Raw genomic sequence first — 20,275 nt, 5'->3', positions numbered from 1 at the left:
AACTACGTGAGTTGTGTTCTCTTTGTATTAAGTCAGTACACTACGTGAGTTGTGTTCTCTTTGTATTAAGTCAGTACACTACGTGAGTTGTGTTCTCTTTGTATTAAGTCAGTGGACTACGTGAGTTGTGTTCTCTTTGTATTAAGTCAGTGGACTACGTGAGTTGTGTTCTCTTTGTATTAAGTCAGTACACTACGTGAGTTGTGTTCTCTTTGTATTAAGTCAGTACACTACGTGAGTTGTGTTCTCTTTGTATTAAGTCAGTACACTACGTGAGTTGTGTTCTCTTTGTATTAAGTCAGTGGACTACGTGAGTTGTGTTCTCTTTGTATTAAGTCAGTACACTACGTGAGTTGTGTTCTCTTTGTATTAAGTCAGTGAACTACGTGAGTTGTGTTCTCTTTGTATTAAGTCAGTACACTACGTGAGTTGTGTTCTCTTTGTATTAAGTCAGTGGACTACGTGAGTTGTGTTCTCTTTGTATTAAGTCAGTGGACTACGTGAGTTGTGTTCTCTTTGTATTAAGTCAGTACACTACGTGAGTTGTGTTCTCTTTGTATTAAGTCAGTACACTACGTGAGTTGTGTTCTCTTTGTATTAAGTCAGTACACTACGTGAGTTGTGTTCTCTTTGTATTAAGTCAGTGGACTACGTGAGTTGTGTTCTGTTTGTATTAAGTCAGTACACTACATGAGTTGTGTTCTCTTTGTATTAAGTCAGTACACTACGTGAGTTGTGTTCTCTTTGTATTAAGTCAGTACACTACGTGAGTTGTGTTCTCTTTGTATTAAGTCAGTGGACTACGTGAGTTGTGTTCTGTTTGTATTAAGTCAGTACACTACATGAGTTGTGTTCTCTTTGTATTAAGTCAGTACACTACGTGAGTTGTGTTCTCTTTGTATTAAGTCAGTACACTACGTGAGTTGTGTTCTCTTTGTATTAAGTCAGTGGACTATGTGAGTTGTGTTCTCTTTGTATTAAGTCAGTGGACTATGTGAGTTGTGTTCTCTTTGTATTATGTCAGTACACTACGTGAGTTGTGTTCTCTTTGTATTAAGTCAGTGAACTACGTGAGTTGTGTTCTCTTTGTATTAAGTCAGTACACTACGTGAGTTGTGTTCTCTTTGTATTAAGTCAGTACACTACGTGAGTTGTGTTCTCTTTGTATTATGTCAGTACACTATGTGAGTTGTGTTCTCTTTGTATTAAGTCAGTGAACTACGTGAGTTGTGTTCTCTTTGTATTAAGTCAGTACACTACGTGAGTTGTGTTCTCTTTGTATTAAGTCAGTACACTACGTGAGTTGTGTTATCTTTGTATTAAGTCAGTACACTACGTGAGTTGTGTTCTCTTTGTATTAAGTCAGTACACTACGTGAGTTGTGTTCTCTTTGTATTAAGTCAGTGAACTACGTGAGTTGTGTTCTCTTTGTATTAAGTCAGTACACTACGTGAGTTGTGTTCTCTTTGTATTATGTCAGTACACTATGTGAGTTGTGTTCTCTTTGTATTAAGTCAGTGAACTACGTGAGTTGTGTTCTCTTTGTATTAAGTCAGTACACTACGTGAGTTGTGTTCTCTTTGTATTAAGTCAGTACACTACGTGAGTTGTGTTATCTTTGTATTAAGTCAGTACACTACGTGAGTTGTGTTCTCTTTGTATTAAGTCAGTACACTACGTGAGTTGTGTTCTCTTTGTATTAAGTCAGTGAACTACGTGAGTTGTGTTCTCTTTGTATTAAGTCAGTACACTACGTGAGTTGTGTTCTCTTTGTATTAAGTCAGTACACTACGTGAGTTGTGTTCTCTTTGTATTAAGTCAGTGAACTACATGAGTTGTGTTCTCTTTGTATTAAGTCAGTGGACTACTTGAGTTGTGTTCTCTTCGTTAAAGTCTGTGGACTACTTGAGTTGTGGTACTCTGTGGTCCTCTGTAGCTCAGCTGGTAGAGTATGGCGCTTGTAACGCCAAGGTAGTGGGTTCGATCCCCGGGACCACCCATACACAAAAATGTATGCACGCATGACTGTAAGTCACTTTGGATAAAAGCATCTGCTAAATGGTATATTATTATTATTATTATTATTATTATTATTATTATTATTATTATTGTGTTCTCTTCGTTAAAGTCTGTGGACTACTTTAGTTGTGTTCTCTTTGTATTAAGTCAGTGGACTACTTGAGTTGTGTTCTCTTTGTATTAAGTCTGTGGACTACTTGAGTTGTGTTCTCTTCGTTAAAGTCTGTGGACTACTTGAGTTGTGTTCTCTTCATTAAAGTATGTCCTCCAGTTCGTCATTAAAATCTTCATTATGATAATTAATCAAGGTGTAGGAGATGAATGGGTTGTTGTCTATTAGTTTCCTGGCCAGGATCAGGCAGGTTTAATTGAACACAATCCTCTTTGCATACAAAATTAAGGGGGTCAAACTGTCAAGGGGTATCCGGAATTCTTCAATGCCAGCCAACGTTCCTGTGTATGTCTAAGGTACGGCGTGTGTGCGTGTGTCTGTATGTGTGTGCATGCGTGTGTGTGTGTGCGTGTGTAAGTCTGTGTGTGTGTGTGTGCATGTGTGTGTGTGTTGTGCTTGCTGCTGGTTGAACACCTGCTAATCTGTATTGCATACACTGGAGGGGAGCTGTTCAGCTTTGTCTGATATCATTTGTACACTGCAGGTCCCTATTCATAAGAGGGGGTAGGACACTGCAATGATTTAACACAAAATGTACAGTAATCAGTTGTGTGTGTGTGTGTGTGTGTGTGCGCGTGTGTGAAAGTGTGTGTGTGTACGTGCTTACGCGTGCAAACGTGTGTGTGTGTGTCAGCCATGCTACTAATGTAATAGAATATTAGATCATTACTGCAACAGCAACAAACAATGTTACCAAACAACAACTACGGAGCGGACCTCATGGGGGCCTCGCTGCTTCATCCACAGGTGTATCATTAACAATGTTCATTTCCATAAACGCCAACACAGTGACAAAACAGAAAAATATGATTTGCATCAGATCAAACAGGTATTAACTAACACAGTGGTTGCTTCCCAAATTTACATTTACATTTTAGTCATTTAGCAGACACTCTTATCCAGAGCGACTTACAGCTTTTGACCAGGGCCCATTGGGCACTACATAGGGAATAAGGTGCCCTATGGGCCCTGGTCAAAGTAGTACATTATATAGGGACAATGGTGTCATTTGGAACGTACACTTAATCAGTCAGGAATCCTATTCCTACAGGATGTCAATAACCTCTTCAGCTATGCAGTCAAGTCCCTGGTCTACTGTTTGATCTTCATGGAGTGTTGTTAAACAGTCAAGTCCCTGGTCTACTGTTTGATCATCATGGAGTGTTGTTAAACAGTCAAGTCCCTGGTCTACTGTTTGATCATCATGGAGTGTTGTTAAACAGTCAAGTCCCCGGTCTACTGTTTGATCATCATGGAGTGTTGTTAAACAGTCAAGTCCCTGGTCTACTGTTTGATCATCATGGAGTGTTGTTAAACAGTCAAGTCCCTGGTCTATTGTTTGATCATCATGGAGTGTTGTTAAACAGTCAAGTGCCTGGTCTATTGTTTGATCATCATGGAGTGTTGTTAAACAGTCAAGTCCCTGGTCTACTGTTTGATCATCATGGAGTGTTGTTAAACAGTCAAGTCCCCGGTCTACTGTTTGATCATCATGGAGTGTTGTTAAACAGTCAAGTCCCTGGTCTACTGTTTGATCATCATGGAGTGTTGTTAAACAGTCAAGTCCCTGGTCTACTGTTTGATCATCATGGAGTGTTGTTAAACAGTCAAGTCCCTGGTCTACTGTTTGATCATCATGGAGTGTTGTTAAACAGTCAAGTCCCTGGTCTACTGTTTGATCATCATGGAGTGTTGTTAAACAGTCAAGTCCCTGGTCTACTGTTTGATCATAATGGAGTGTTGTTAAACAGTCAAGTCCCTGGTCTACTGTTTGATCATCATGGAGTGTTGTTAAACAGTCAAGTCCCTGGTCTACTGTTTGATCATCATGGAGTGTTGTTAAACAGTCAAGTCCCTGGTCTACTGTTTGATCATCATGGAGTGTTGTTAATCAGTCAAGTCCCTGGTCTACTGTTTGATCTTCATGGAGTGTTGTTAAACAGTCAAGTACCCGGTCTACTGTTTGATCTTCATGGAGTGTTGTTAAACAGTCAAGTCCCTGGTCTACTGTTTGATCATCATGGAGTGTTGTTAAACAGTCAAGTCCCCGGTCTACTGTTTGATCATCATGGAGTGTTGTTAAACAGTCAAGTCCCCGGTCTACTGTTTGATCATCATGGAGTGTTGTTAAACAGTCAAGTCCCCGGTCTACTGTTTGATCATCATGGAGTGTTGTTAAACAGTCAAGTCCCTGGTCTACTGTTTGATCATCATGGAGTGTTGTTAAACAGTCAAGTCCCTGGTCTACTGTTTGATCATCATGGAGTGTTGTTAATCAGTCAAGTCCCTGGTCTACTGTTTGATCATCATGGAGTGTTGTTAAACATGCTGCTGTGAACCATATGCTTGCACAGTTCATGCATCTTTGATGACTTACTTTTGACATCTAATCAAAAGTACTTGATGTCTCTAAATATTCTCATAGAAGCTAGGCACATGGAGTATTTGTTGTATGGGACATATCCACTTGTAATGGATGCATTCCAATAATTAACAATGGGATTCAAAGAGATACATGCTACAGGGATAACAGTAGAGTACAAATGGCAGAAATCCTTGGCAGTAGAAATTTAAATGCTTAGCACATCAGACAAATCATCTCACTCTGCACATAGACTATAGTGATTACACTAACCATAAATACTTCACATTCTTATGAGAGGATTTATAAAATGTTCGCAAACACCACTACTAAGTGGAAATCTTTCATTTAAAGCCGTTCTGCTCCACTACTAGTGAAATAAATTGATTCCTCCCTGGCCCTGTCTCCATTTTAACCAGCTAGAACAGAGTTTTGCATTATTCAACAGAAATAAATGATATCCTATTTTCTACCCTATAGTTCTGAGTCTGGAGTGTATGAATCCTAAAACCTTGTTTATTCATTTAGAGAGAGGAGGCAGGGTTGTAAGTGTGTGTGTGTACATGCATGCGTGTATGTGTGCATGTGTGTGTGAGGGTGTGTATGTGAGGGTTGTCCTGCATGTAGCTGAAGAAGCATGAGGGCAGAGAAGGAAGATGGGAGAAAAGAAAGAGGGGAGCGAATGAGGAGGGGAGCCAGGAGAGAGAGAACAGAGAGACAGGAGAACAAACCGGAAGAGAAAGGCTAGAGGAGAGAGGAGAGAGAAGAGAGAGAGAGAGAAGAGAGAGAGAGAGAGAAGAGAGAGAGAGAGAGAGAGAGAGAGAGAGAGAGAGAAAAGAGAGAGAGAGAGAAAAGAGAGAGAGAGAGAGAGAGAGAGAGAGAGAGAGAGAGAGAGAGAGAGAGAATACAAAGTGAAAAGAAAGTGTGTGAAGATAAATATCAGATGAACAAAGGATGGAGGGAAAGGGCAAATGACAGAGTGTACAGTAGAGAGAGAGAGAGATGGAGAAGAGAAAAGAGAAACAGAAACTTGTGGATGTAGCATAATGTTAGACTATATAAATGTTGATGTGATGGCAGACACACACAGTAATAGATGTTGATTGTTCCCAAGTGTTATAAAACCAAAGACATACCATAACATACAAACCCGAAAACTCCCTCACTGGCCACACCTAAGACTCCATTCCAGTTATACAGGGTGTCCCCCAGGGCTCTGTGCTGGACCCCCTACTCTCCACTATCTACCCTCCTCCCACTTATTACAACAAATCTGCTTTGTCACCTCATATCTGCCTTAGCATGTAATATATGACTTAATCCATTTCAACAACCACATTGGATATAAGTGTTGTTTCATGCTTTAATGTGTCACCCTCTGGGATTTTAGATTTCTATTAGTGGTGGGCAACAATATTGATAATTCAATACCATATTGATATTGTTTGATATCGATATGAACGAGGCATATCGTGATATTGTTTGATATCGATATGAACGAGGCATATCGTGATATTGTTTGATATCGATATGAACGAGGCATATCGTGATGTTGTTTGATATCGATATGAACGAGGCATATCGTGATATTGTTTTATCCTTCCTAGCCTTTTGCTCGCCTTTTACCCAAAATAAAATCAACTCACCAAGTGGAGGTCTCTGCAGGTTGAGTTGTTGCTGCAGATGTTGCTGGCACAGTCGTCAATGTCTTGCTCACACGTCACACCAGCATAGCCAGGGTTGCACAGGCAATAGAACCCATCTACCACTAAAAAGGGAGAGAAATATGTCAATTAAGTATAAACTTACAATGTACTATGGATGGATTTGATATAACTTTTATCTACACCTCTCTACCTATTCACCATCTATTTTTCTACCTCTCTACCTATTCACCATCTCTTTCTCTACATCTCTCTACCTATTCACCATCTCTTTCTCTACACCTCTCTACCTATTCACCATCTATTTTTCTACCTCTCTACCTATTCACCCTCTCTTTCTCTACATCTCTCTACCTATTCACCATCTCTTTCTCTACACCTCTCTACCTATTCACCCTCTCTTTCTCTACATCTCTCTACCTATTCACCCTCTCTTTCTCTACATCTCTACCTATTCACCCTCTCTTTCTCTACATCTCTCTACCTATTCACCCTCTCTTTCTCTACATCTCTCTACCTATTCCTCCCCCTCTCTTTCTCTACACCTCTCTACCTATTCACCCTCTCTTTCTCTACATCTCTCTACCTATTCACCCTCTCTTTCTATACATCTCTCTACCTATTCACCCTCTATTTCTCTACATCTCTCTACCTATTCACCCTCTTTCTCTACATCTCTCTACCTATTCACCATCTCTTTCTCTACCTCTCTCTACCTATTCACCATCTCTTTCTCTACATCTCTCTACCTATTCACCCTCTCTTTCTCTACATCTCTCTACCTATTCACCCTCTCTTTCTCTACCTCTCTCTACCTATTCACCCTCTATTTCTCTACCTATTCACCCTCTCTTTCTCTACACCTCTCTACCTATTCACCCTCTCTTTCTCTACCTCTCTCTACCTATTCACCCTCTATTTCTCTACCTCTCTCTACCTCTTCACCCTCTCTTTCTCTACATCTCTCTACCTATTCACCATCTCTTTCTCTACCTCTCTCTACCTATTCACCCTCTCTTTCTCTACATCTCTCTACCTATTCCTCCCCCTCTTTCTCTACACCTCTCTACCTATTCACCCTCTCTTTCTCTACATCTCTCTTTCTCTACCTATTCACCCTCTTTCTCTACATCTCTCTACCTATTCACCCTCTCTTTCTCTACATCTCTCTACCTATTCACCCTCTCTTTCTCTACACCTCTCTACCTATTCACCCTCTCTTTCTCTACCTATTCCTTCCCCTCTCTTTCTCTACACCTCTCTACCTATTCACCCTCTCTTTCTCTACCTCTCTCTACCTATTCACCCTCTCTTTCTCTACATCTCTCTACCTATTCACCCTCTCTTTCTCTACATCTCTCTACCTATTCCTTCCCCTCTCTTTCTCTACACCTCTCTACCTATTCACCCTCTCTTTCTCTACCTCTCTCTACCTATTCACCCTCTCTTTCTCTACATCTCTCTACCTATTCACCCTCTCTTTCTCTACCTCTCTCTACCTATTCACCCTCTCTTTCTCTACATCTCTCTACCTATTCACCCTCTCTTTCTCTACACCTGTCTACCTATTCACCCTCTCTTTCTCTACACCTCTCTACCTATTCACCCTCTCTTTCTCTACACCTCTCTACCTATTCACCCTCTCTTTCTCTACATCTCTCTACCTATTCACCATCTCTTTCTCTACACCTCTCTACCTATTCACCCTCTCTTTCTCTACATCTCTACCTATTCACCCTCTCTTTCTCTACATCTCTCTACCTATTCACCATCTCTTTCTCTACACCTCTCTACCTATTCACCCTCTCTTTCTCTACATCTCTCTACCTATTCACCCTCTCTTTCTATACATCTCTCTACCTATTAACCCTCTATTTCTCTACATCTCTCTACCTATTCACCCTCTATTTCTCTACATCTCTCTACCTATTCACCCTCTTTCTCTACCTCTCTCTACCTATTCACCATCTCTTTCTCTACCTCTCTCTACCTATTCACCATATCTTTCTCTACATCTCTCTACCTATTCACCCTCTCTTTCTCTACATCTCTCTACCTATTCACCCTCTCTTTCTCTACCTCTCTCTACCTATTCACCCTCTATTTCTCCACCTCTCTCTACCTATTCACCCTCTCTTTCTCTACACCTCTCTACCTATTCACCCTCTCTTTCTCTACCTCTCTCTACCTATTCACCCTCTATTTCTCTACCTCTCTCTACCTCTTCACCCTCTCTTTCTCTACATCTCTCTACCTATTCACCATCTCTTTCTCTACCTCTCTCTACCTATTCACCCTCTCTTTCTCTACATCTCTCTACCTATTCCTCCCCCTCTTTCTCTACACCTCTCTACCTATTCACCCTCTCTTTCTCTACATCTCTCTTTCTCTACCTATTCACCCTCTTTCTCTACATCTCTCTACCTATTCACCCTCTCTTTCTCTACATCTCTCTACCTATTCACCCTCTCTTTCTCTACACCTCTCTACCTATTCACCCTCTCTTTCTCTACCTATTCCTTCCCCTCTCTTTCTCTACACCTCTCTACCTATTCACCCTCTCTTTCTCTACCTCTCTCTACCTATTCACCATCTCTTTCTCTACACCTCTCTACCTATTCACCCTCTCTTTCTCTACATCTCTACCTATTCACCCTCTCTTTCTCTACATCTCTCTACCTATTCACCATCTCTTTCTCTACACCTCTCTACCTATTCACCCTCTCTTTCTCTACATCTCTCTACCTATTCACCCTCTCTTTCTATACATCTCTCTACCTATTCACCCTCTATTTCTCTACATCTCTCTACCTATTCACCCTCTATTTCTCTACATCTCTCTACCTATTCACCCTCTTTCTCTACATCTCTCTACCTATTCACCATCTCTTTCTCTACCTCTCTCTACCTATTCACCATCTCTTTCTCTACATCTCTCTACCTATTCACCCTCTCTTTCTCTACATCTCTCTACCTATTCACCCTCTCTTTCTCTACCTCTCTCTACCTATTCACCCTCTATTTCTCTACCTCTCTCTACCTATTCACCCTCTCTTTCTCTACACCTCTCTACCTATTCACCCTCTCTTTCTCTACCTCTCTCTACCTATTCACCCTCTATTTCTCTACCTCTCTCTACCTCTTCACCCTCTCTTTCTCTACATCTCTCTACCTATTCACCATCTCTTTCTCTACCTCTCTCTACCTATTCACCCTCTCTTTCTCTACATCTCTCTACCTATTCCTCCCCCTCTTTCTCTACACCTCTCTACCTATTCACCCTCTCTTTCTCTACATCTCTCTTTCTCTACCTATTCACCCTCTTTCTCTACATCTCTCTACCTATTCACCCTCTCTTTCTCTACATCTCTCTACCTATTCACCCTCTCTTTCTCTACACCTCTCTACCTATTCACCCTCTCTTTCTCTACCTATTCCTTCCCCTCTCTTTCTCTACACCTCTCTACCTATTCACCCTCTCTTTCTCTACCTCTCTCTACCTATTCACCCTCTCTTTCTCTACATCTCTCTACCTATTCACCCTCTCTTTCTCTACATCTCTCTACCTATTCCTTCCCCTCTCTTTCTCTACACCTCTCTACCTATTCACCCTCTCTTTCTCTACCTCTCTCTACCTATTCACCCTCTCTTTCTCTACATCTCTCTACCTATTCACCCGCTCTTTCTCTACCTCTCTCTACCTATTCACCCTCTCTTTCTCTACATCTCTCTACCTATTCACCCTCTCTTTCTCTACACCTCTCTACCTATTCACCCTCTCTTTCTCTACACCTCTCTACCTATTCACCCTCTCTTTCTCTACACCTCTCTACCTATTCACCCTCTCTTTCTCTACATCTCTCTACCTATTCACCATCTCTTTCTCTACACCTCTCTACCTATTCACCCTCTCTTTCTCTACATCTCTACCTATTCACCCTCTCTTTCTCTACATCTCTCTACCTATTCACCATCTCTTTCTCTACACCTCTCTACCTATTCACCCTCTCTTTCTCAATGAAAGCATGGTCATTTGTTTTCTCTCTCTAGTGATCTAGTGAAGCTAACATAGTAAACCGACAGAAAAGGGAAGTGTGAGAGAAAGAACTGTTACAAATGTGGTGATTTCTGGGCACCAGGTCAGAAATGAGAATCTCCCAGGGCTAATAATCCAGTTCCTATTTATTAATCATTGATGATGTTAAAGAGAGATTCATCACCATCTCCTTTTCTCACCAAGGGTGCCTCCCAAATGGCACCCAATTGGCACCCATAGGGCTGTGGTCAAAAATAGTGCACTATGTAGAGAACAGAATGTCATTTGGGACGAAGACCACCACAACAGTAGTACACAGTCAGTGGCAGTGACATAGGTAATTGTGACGGTTCTTCCAGGGGAGTGAATCTATTACAACCAGTAGCCATGGGTCCTTCATTATCCCAAAGATTGACCATGTAATCTATGCTGTCACTCTGTCCTGGTGCGTGTAGCTGCTATTACTCTCATTAAATGCTTTAGGTCATGGGTGGCAGTGGCATTACTCATCCCAGCTGCTGGGGCTAGGTGGCTGGGTGGTTGGGGCTAGGTAGATGGGGCTGGGTGGCTGGGGCTAGGTAGATGGTGCTAGGTAGATGGGGCTGGGTGGTTGGGGCTAGGTGGTTGGGGCTGGGTGGCTGGGGCTAGGTAGATGGTGCTAGGTAGATGGGGCTGGGTGGTTGGGGCTAGGTGGTTGGGGCTGGGGCTAGGTAGATGGGGCTAGGTAGATGGGGCTGGGTGGCTGGGGCTAGGTAGATGGGGCTAGGTAGATGGGGCTGGGTGGTTGGGGCTAGGTGGTTGGGGCTGGGGCTAGGTAGATGGGGCTAGGTAGATGGGGCTGGGTGGCTGGGGCTAGGTAGATGGGGCTAGGTAGATGGGGCTGGGTGGTTGGGGCTAGGTAGATGTGGCTAGGTGGCTGGGGCTAGTTGTGGAGTACAGATCAGGGTTGGGTTATAAAAAAACATCAGAAACTTTGAACATCCCACGGAGCACCATTAAATCCATTATTAAAAAATGGAAAGAATATGGCACCACAACAAACCTGCCAAGAGAGGGCCGCCCACCAAAACTCACGGACCAGGCAAGGAGGGCATTAATCAGAGAGGCAACAAAGAGACTAAAGATAACCCTGAAGGAGCTGCAAAGCTCCACAGCAGAGATTGGAGTATCTGTCCATAGGACCACTTTAAGCCGTACATGCCACAGAGCTGGCCTTTACGGAAGAGTGGCCAGAATAAAAGCCATTGCTTAAAGAAAAAAATAAGCAAACACGTTTGGTGTTCGCCAAAAGGTATGTGGGAGACTCCCCCAAACATATGGAAGAAGGTACTCGGGTCAGATGAGACTAAAATTGAGCTTTTTGGCCATCAAGAAAAACGCTATGTCTGGCGCAAACCCAACACCTCTCATCACCCCGAGAACACCATCCCCACAGTGAAGCATGGTGGTGGCAGCATCATGCTGTGGGGATGTTTTTCATCGGCATGGTCAGAATTGAAGGAATGATGGATGGCGTTAAATACAGGTAAATTCTTGAGGGAAACCTATTTCACTCTTCCAGAGATTTGAGACTGGGACGGAGGTTCACCTTCCAGCAGGACAATGACCCTAAGCATACTGCTAAAGCAACACTCGAGTGGTTTAAGGGGAAACATTTAAATGTCTTGGAATGGCTTAGTCAAAGCCCAGACCTCAATCCAATTGAGAATCTGTGGTATGACTTAAAGATTGCTGTACACCAGCGGAACCCATCCAACTTGAAGGAGCTGGAGCAGTTTTGCCTTGAAGAATGGGTAAAAGTCCCAGTGGCTAGATGTGCCAAGCTTATAGAGACATACCCCAAGAGACTTGCAGCTGTAATTGCTGCAAAAGGTGGCTCTACAAACTATTGACTTTGGGGGGGGTGAATAGTTATGCATGCTCAAGTTCTGTTTTTTTTTTGTCTTATTTCTTGTTTGTTTCACAATAAAAAATTGTGGTAGACATGTTGTGTAAATCAGATGATCAAACCCCAAAAAAAACAATTTTAATTCCAGGTTGAAAGGCAACAAAATATGAAAGATGCCAAGGGGGGGTGAATACTTTCGCAAGCCACTGTATGTGAGCACACTCGTTTGGTTTGTCTAACTGAATTGGGCCGAACTGAAGCATGCTGACGCCTTACGGCCTCCAGTGGGGCTTACTGTTGTTTCCATTAAGTACCCAGGAGAAAACCCTGTTGTTTCCATTAAGTACCCAGGAGAAAACCCTGTTGTTTCCATTAAGTACCCAGGAGAAAACCCTGTTGTTTCCATTAAGTACCCAGGAGAAAACCCTGTTGTTTCCATTAAGTACCCAGGAGAAAACCCTGTTGTTTCCATTAAGTACCCAGGAAAAAACCCTGTTGTTTCCATTAAGTACCCAGGAGAAAACCCTGTTGTTTCCATTAAGTACCCAGGAGAAAACCCTGTTGTTTCCATTAAGTACCCAGGAGAAAACCCTGTCTACGTCCCAAATCGCACCCTATTCCCTATTTAGTGCACTACTTTTGACATGGCATACAGGGCTCTAGTCAAATATGTGCATTATATAGGGAATAGGGTGTCATTTGGGACGTACAACTTCTGACAGTCTTGCTGTCATGTATATATTACAATATTATTATATACTATGTATATTTGTACTAATTGTCCTGAACTTTCTTACTGAACTTTTTAAAACTGTTTTTAATGCTATAATATCCTCCTGAGACCCAGCAATTCATTCGTATTTGGTCCGTATCGCTAAGGCCATACATGCCACCGTGTAAGGTCCTATTGTACGTTGAAGAGAATATTCTGGGCTCGGTTTCCCGAAAGTAAGGCTAAGTTTATCGTCAGAACCTTCGTAACGTTGCACTTGAAAACACTTCTAACATCTGCCTCAGACCACTTGTAGAACAGCTGAGATGTTTTTTTTGCCCTCCTGTGTCACTTTATACACTGAAGATCTCAGCGAAACATAGAATCACATGGTTTATCTACCTCTCTGTGACCGCCGATAACTTCATAACAAAGTTGACTACAAATATAGAGTTGCCAATGTCTTTTTTTAAATCTATTTTTATTTATTTTTTCTGGGGGGAATGGATCAGCTTAATATTGCAGATATATTGTATCTTCTATCAATGTAATTGTCTGCATCACTTCCAATCCCCCATGTTTTTTATATTTTTTATATTTTTATATACAGTGGGGAAAAAAAGTATTTAGTCAGCCACCAATTGTGCAAGTTCTCCCACTTAAAAAGATGAGAGAGGCCTGTAATTTTCATCATAGGTACACGTCAACTATGACAGACAAATTGAGAAAAAAAATCCAGAAAATCACATTGTAGGATTTGTAATGAATTTATTTGCAAATTATGGTGGAAAATAAGTATTTGGTCACCTACAAACAAGCAAGATTTCTGGCTCTCACAGACCTGCAACTTCTTCTTTAAGAGGCTCCTCTGTCCTCCACTCGTTACCTGTATTAATGGCACCTGTTTGAACTTGTTATCAGTATAAAAGACACCTGTCCACAACCTCAAACAGTCACACTCCAAACTCCACTATGGCCAAGACCAAAGAGCTGTCAAAGGACACCAGAAACAAAATAGTAGACCTGCACCAGGCTGGGAAGACTGAATCTGCAATTGGTAAGCAGCTTGGTTTGAAGAAATCAACTGTGGGAGCAATTATTAGGAAATGGAAGACATACAAGACCACTGATAATCTCCCTCGATCTGGGGCTCCACGCAAGATCTCACCCCGTGGGGTCAAAATGATCACAAGAACGGTGAGCAAAAATCCCAGAACCACACGGGGGGACCTAGTGAATGACCTGCAGAGAGCTGGGACCAAAGTAACAAAGCCTACCATCAGTAACACACTACGCCGCCAGGGACTCAAATCCTGCAGTGACAGACGTGCCCCCCTGCTTAAGCCAGTACATGCTTAAGCCAGTCAATGAAGATTGCTAGAGTGCATTTGGATGATCCAGAAGAGGATTGGGAGAATGTCATATGGTCAGATGAAACCAAAATAGAACTTTTTGGTAAAAACTCAACTCGTCGTGTTTGGAGGACAAAGAATGCTGAGTTGCATCCAAAGAACACCATACCTACTGTGAAGCATGGGGGTGGAAACATCATGCTTTGGGGCTGTTTTTCTGCAAAGGGACCAGGACGACTGATCCGTGTAAAGGAAAGAATGAATGGGGCCATGTATCGTGAGATTTTGAGTGAAAACCTCCTTCCATCAGCAAGGGCATTGAAGATGAAACGTGGCTGGGTCTTTTAGCATGACAATGATCCCAAACACACCACCGGGGCAACAAGAGAGTGGCTTCGTAAGAAGCATTTCAAGGTCCTGGAGTGGCCTAGCCAGTCTCCAGATCTCAACACCATAGAAAATCTTTGGAGGGAGTTGAAAGTCTGTGTTGCCCAGCGACAGCCCCAAAACATCACTGCTCTAGAGGAGATCTGCATGGAGGAATGGGCCAAAATACCAGCAACAGTGTGTGAAAACCTTGTGAAGACTTACAGAAAAAGTTTGACCTGTGCCATTGCCAACAAAGGGTATATAACAAAGTATTGAGAAACTTTTGTTATTGACCAAATACTTATTTTCCACCATAATTTGCAAATAAATTCATAAAAAATCCTACAATGTGATTTCCTGGATTTTTTTTTCTCATTTTGTCTGTCATAGTTGACGTGTACCTATGATGAGAATTACAGGCCTCTCTCATCTTTTTAAGTGGGAGAACTTGCACAATTGGTGGCTGACTAAATACTTTTTTTCCCCACTGTATATATTCCCCTTTATTACTTTTCAACCCCACCATCCTTTCCCTACTTGGAGTAAATTAGTGAACAACAATGCCCAGGCCTCTACTTCCGGTCTATACTTACTATCTACACCTTATGGACAGAGTTAATTTTACAATAATTATATTATATATATATATATATATATATATATATATATATATATATATATATATATATATTACATACATACATATTTTTTATTTATTTATTTTTATTTTATTTTTTTGTTCCTGAACTTCTTCTACTCTCAACCTCTCCGATCATTTTCATGATGTCCATCCGGTTTGCTTCTAAATGCCATATCTTTCTAACTGTGCTCTTTCCCAAAAGCTCCCAACATACAACCTATATACTTATCATGGACACAGTATGCTTACATTATTAGCTATCTTTGTTATTATTTGTTGTTATTTGTTATTAGTCCCATCCTTCAACTCTATTCAATAACTCCCATCTATCTCTTAACACCATCCATATAGGATTTCTATTTGCCATATATATTTCAACCGTACTGTGATGTTTTACAAAAGTTCTGAACCTTTCTATTCTCATTGCTTCTACAGATTGTGAATTAAAAATAAACATTTTTGCTAAAAGTATTATTACATTATTGATTGATTGACTATGACTTTTCAGATCACCCAGTAATGCTATCTGCAAGGTTAGTTCCAGGTAAATATTGCAATCCTTTAGCCATTCCTGGACCTGTGTCCAAAAACAAGCTACAAATGGACAGAACCAAAACAAATGATCTAATGATTCTGTCTCTTCACAGCTAAATCTGCAGAGCTGGGAAGATTGTATCCCCCATATAAATAACATTCTATTGGTAGCAAGAATTTTATATAATAATTTAAATTGAAAGATTCTAATTTTTGAATCCGGTGTCGTTTTGCGTGTCAGTTCATAAACACTATGCCATGGGATCGGTACGTCAAAGATCTCTTCCCAACTATTTTGCAATCTATATGGGACGGCTGTCAATCCTTTGGTCCTTAAGTGAAACTGATATACTTTTTTATTTATCACAGTTTTCCTTAACCAATTATGTTCTTTAATGCAAGGCCGACAGACAAGTTCCTTACTTTCTCCCCCTTCAACTTTCCTCTTCCACTTTTGCGGTAAGGCTGCAATTATTTGGTTGTAATTTTGGGTAGAGCAGACATTTCCATATGTTTTTGTTAGCTGCATGTGCGACATAACTCCACCAGTCCTACCGATGATATCATTTACGAAGATTATGCCTTTTTTAAACATTCTGTCAAAAAATAAAGGTTTTTTGTCAATTAGTATATTTGAATTTAACCACAATATTTGTTGCATTATTTGTTCTGTCGTTTCTGGAGGATTAAATTGAAATTGCAACCAACTTTCTATGGCTTGTTTTAGAAATAGTGACATTTGGGAGATTATTTCCTTTTCAAATAACTGAAAGTGAGAGGTTGTAATCTGAATAAAGGGAAAAAGGCCTTTCTTGAACAGTGGGTGAGACAATCTTACTAATTTGCTTGAGAACCAGTTCGGATTTAAGTATAACTTTTGGATGACTGAAGATTTTAGTGATAGGTCTAATGCTTTAATATTTAATCATTTCTGTCCTCCGAATTCATATTCATTATATAAATATGCTCTTTTAATTTTGTCTGGCTTGCCGTTCCAAATAAAATTGAATATTTTTTTCTCATATAATTTAAAAAACTGTTTGCTAGGCGTAGGCAAGACCATAAGCAAATAGGTAAACTGGGATAATACTAAAGAGTTAATCAGGGTGATTTTTCCACAAATTGACAGGTATTTTCCTTTCCATGGTAGTAAGATCTTATCTATTTTTGCTAACTTTCTATTAAAATTTATTGAAGTGAGATCATTTATTTCCTTTGGGATATGTATTCCGAGTATATCCACATCACCATCAGACCATTTTATTGGTAAACTACATGGTAATGTAAAAATTGTATTTTTTAGTGATCCAATACGTAATATAGTACATTTGTCATCATTTGGTTTTAATCCAGAGAGGTTAGAAAATGTATCTAGATCCTCTATGAGGCTGTGGAGGGATTCTAGTTGTGGATCTAAAAGAAAACATGAATCATCTGCGTACAATGACACCTTTGTTTTTAAGCCCTGTATTTCTAATCCTCTGATATTATTATTGGATCTGATTTTAATAGCTAACATCTCGATGGCCACAATAAATAGATATGCCGATAGTGGACAACCTTGTTTCACTCCTCTTGACAGTTTAAAACTTTCTGAGAAATAGCCATTATTTACTATTTTACACCTAGGGTTACTATACATGATTTTGACCCATTTTATAAGAGATTCTCCCAAATTGAAATGCTCCAGGCATTTATATATAAACCCCAGTCGAACTTTATCAAATGCCTTTTCGAAGTCTGCTATGAATAGCAGGCCTGGTTTCCCATATTTTCCATAGTGTTCTATTGTTTCCAATACTTGCCTTATATTATCTCCAATGTATCTTCCATGTAAAAAACCTGTCTGATTAGAATGAATAATATCCGACAATACCTTTTTAATTCTATGCGCTATACATTTTGCTAGGATTTTTGCATCACAACACTGAAGTGTAAGGGGCCTCCAATTTTGTAAATGGACTGGATCTTTATATTTTCCACTTGTATCCTGTTTCAGTAATAATGAGATCAGACCTTCTTCTTGAGTGTCAGATAATCTACCATTTACATAGGAGTGGTTAAAACATGCTAATAACGGTCCTCTTAGTATATCAAAAAAGGTTTGGTATACCTCGATTGGTATGCCATCCAACCCTGGAGTTTTCCCGGACTTAAAGTATTTAATTGCATCCAGAAGTTCCTCCTCTGTAATTTCACCTTCACATGAGTCTTTCTGTGTGGCTGTTAATTTGACATTATCAATAGAAAAAAAATCTCTACAATTAGCTTCAGTTAGAGGAGATGGAGGCGACTGAAAAGAAAACATATGCTTAAAGTACTTTGTTTCTTCCTTCAAAATATCATTCTTCCTTCAAAATATCATTGCCAATGTCTTTGCACTTAATACAAACAAGCGACGTATAAAACAAACAAGCGACGTATTCAAACGGAGATGACTGCATTAAAATATAAATACAGTAGGCTATTCATACGTTGCACCTCCGTCACTCGGTCGCGTCATGCCATTGTTATGAACGTTCTCAAGCCGTCCTCTATTGGCGGCGCCATAGTGGTGCCTTAAGGTGGTGATGAACCCAGCCATTCTGAATGGAGGCTAACGAATGTTTAATCTAAATTACACTATAGTGCCTGGAAATATGACGACATTGTTAAAGTAGTCAAACAACTTTGCCAGCATTATCATGTCGTCAAATTTACTTTAGACAGATGGCAATGTTGTCATTAACTAGTTAAGTTCGTCAAAAATAGCTAGCAATGCTAGCGTTAGCTAGCTAAAATCTGTTGGCCTCTTCTCAATCTTAGCTAGCTAGCTAGCGTTATACTGCATCTAAAGTCAATCTGGTGACATCAAAAAAATGACAAAAGGTTTTCCTACTAATTATTTGTCTCCTTTTGAATGTCATTGTATTTCCAAGCCACTGTAATGCACTTTTTATGAAATCTTTATCAGCACTCATTGACGATGCATTGACTATAATGCTCAGTCGGGCATCAGTCCAAAAACGAACGTTCAAAACAACATTGTGACGAAACATGCAACCCATGAATAGGCTTATTTAAATAATATTCAAATACATTTAATGTTCAATCAATTGAGTTCTATTTTGCTACTTGTAGGCTCCTGTCTGTAATTCGTCTCAACATATTTCTTGATGTGTGCCAAATCTTGATTTAGTGCATTATTATATGGTAAGCATTAAAATAAGCTGCCTGAATATTTGCAGCCATAGGTGATAATATCTTTCTAGGAGCTGATCCATTGTCAGTATTGTGGAATAATTATAATGTTAAGGTATGATTTGAATGGAGAAAGCTGATCCGAGACCAGTGTTTTTTTCTTCTTTTGATCCTATCAGTATCGACACATGCCTCAACAATGCACTTAGCGAACGTTCCCTCTGCGTGGTGTTTTGGGAAACTAATATTAAATCTTCGGCCGTTGTAGGAACGATGCATCTTTAAAACACTCGTAAGCCTATGTTCCATCGCTATTGGGAAACCGGGCCCTGGACTTTTCAATGATATCACGTGTGGGGGTGTCACCTTGATAATGTATTATTTCAGGTTCTTCAAAATGGCTACCATCACAATTAGCACATTTTATGGTAAGTGTGTATTTGTGTAATTATCATTTTTGTGAGTTTGTTTTTCAAATTGTTTCTAAAAGGCAAATATCTCATGAATAGTTTTGTGAGTTTTCAGAGCAGTGTGATAGTTTGTTCACATTAAATTAGAGCTAAATAAGAGCTTGTTAATAGTGGACATCAGCTTGTTAATAAATGTCCTCTGTAGTGGACATCAGGATGTTAATAAATGTCCTCTGTAGTGGACATCAGGATGTTAATAAATGTCCTCTGTAGTGAACATCAGGATGTTAATAAATGTCCTCTGTAGTGGACATCAGGATGTTAATAAATGTCCTCTGTAGTGGACATCAGGATGTTAATAAATGTCCTCTGTAGTGAACATCAGGATGTTAATAAATGTCCTCTGTAGTGGACATCAGGATGTTAATAAATGTCCTCTGTAGTGAACATCAGGATGTTAATAAATGTCCTCTGTAGTAGACATCAGGATGTTAATAAACTTAAAAATAAATCAGGATGTGTTTTACCTACTGTCCCAATTTATTGTAACGTTACATTTTTCATATTTAATAATCAACTGAGTTCTAATGGCCACTACAGTGCAAATACAATAAAAAATAAAACATGTTTTTTGTAACATTATTTTTTTGTGACCAAACCAACCTTTGTTTTGCTGGGTCTCAGGAGGATAACATTTCCAAATCTTAAGGAGATTTACAATGTAGTTATTACATAAGGCAAATAAACTTGACCTACATATCTAGTTTTTTGTGTTTCTTTATGTACTATACTGTGAAAGAGACGATTTCAACAGTGTGTGGGCAGAGGGGCAAGAGATCTAAACCGACAGAAAAAGAATGTGAGGCCACGTCAATTACAGTTTTTTCCAACTGCTTACACACAAAATATTTTCATGTAACACGATTTTTTTAACCTC

The 20,275-nt window shown here is 40.0% G+C and overlaps 1 pseudogene across 1 annotated transcript in view; it reads right to left on the bottom strand.

Annotated features, from left to right (window-relative positions):
- The window catches only part of LOC311118553 (protein eyes shut homolog), a 154,492-nt pseudogene that overhangs the window by 47,432 nt on the left and 86,785 nt on the right, over positions 1–20,275 (bottom strand). Inside the window, exon 16 of the transcript in view lies at positions 6,200–6,321. The product of the transcript in view is annotated as a protein eyes shut homolog (transcript). The remainder of the gene's footprint in view (positions 1–6,199; positions 6,322–20,275) is intronic.

Source organism: Coregonus lavaretus (assembly GCF_964263955.1).
Source record: "Coregonus lavaretus genome assembly, chromosome: 1".
NCBI classification, from domain to species: domain Eukaryota; kingdom Metazoa; phylum Chordata; class Actinopteri; order Salmoniformes; family Salmonidae; genus Coregonus; species Coregonus lavaretus.
Note: the sequence above shows the minus strand (reverse complement) of the source record. Positions and strands in the feature narration are given on the sequence as shown.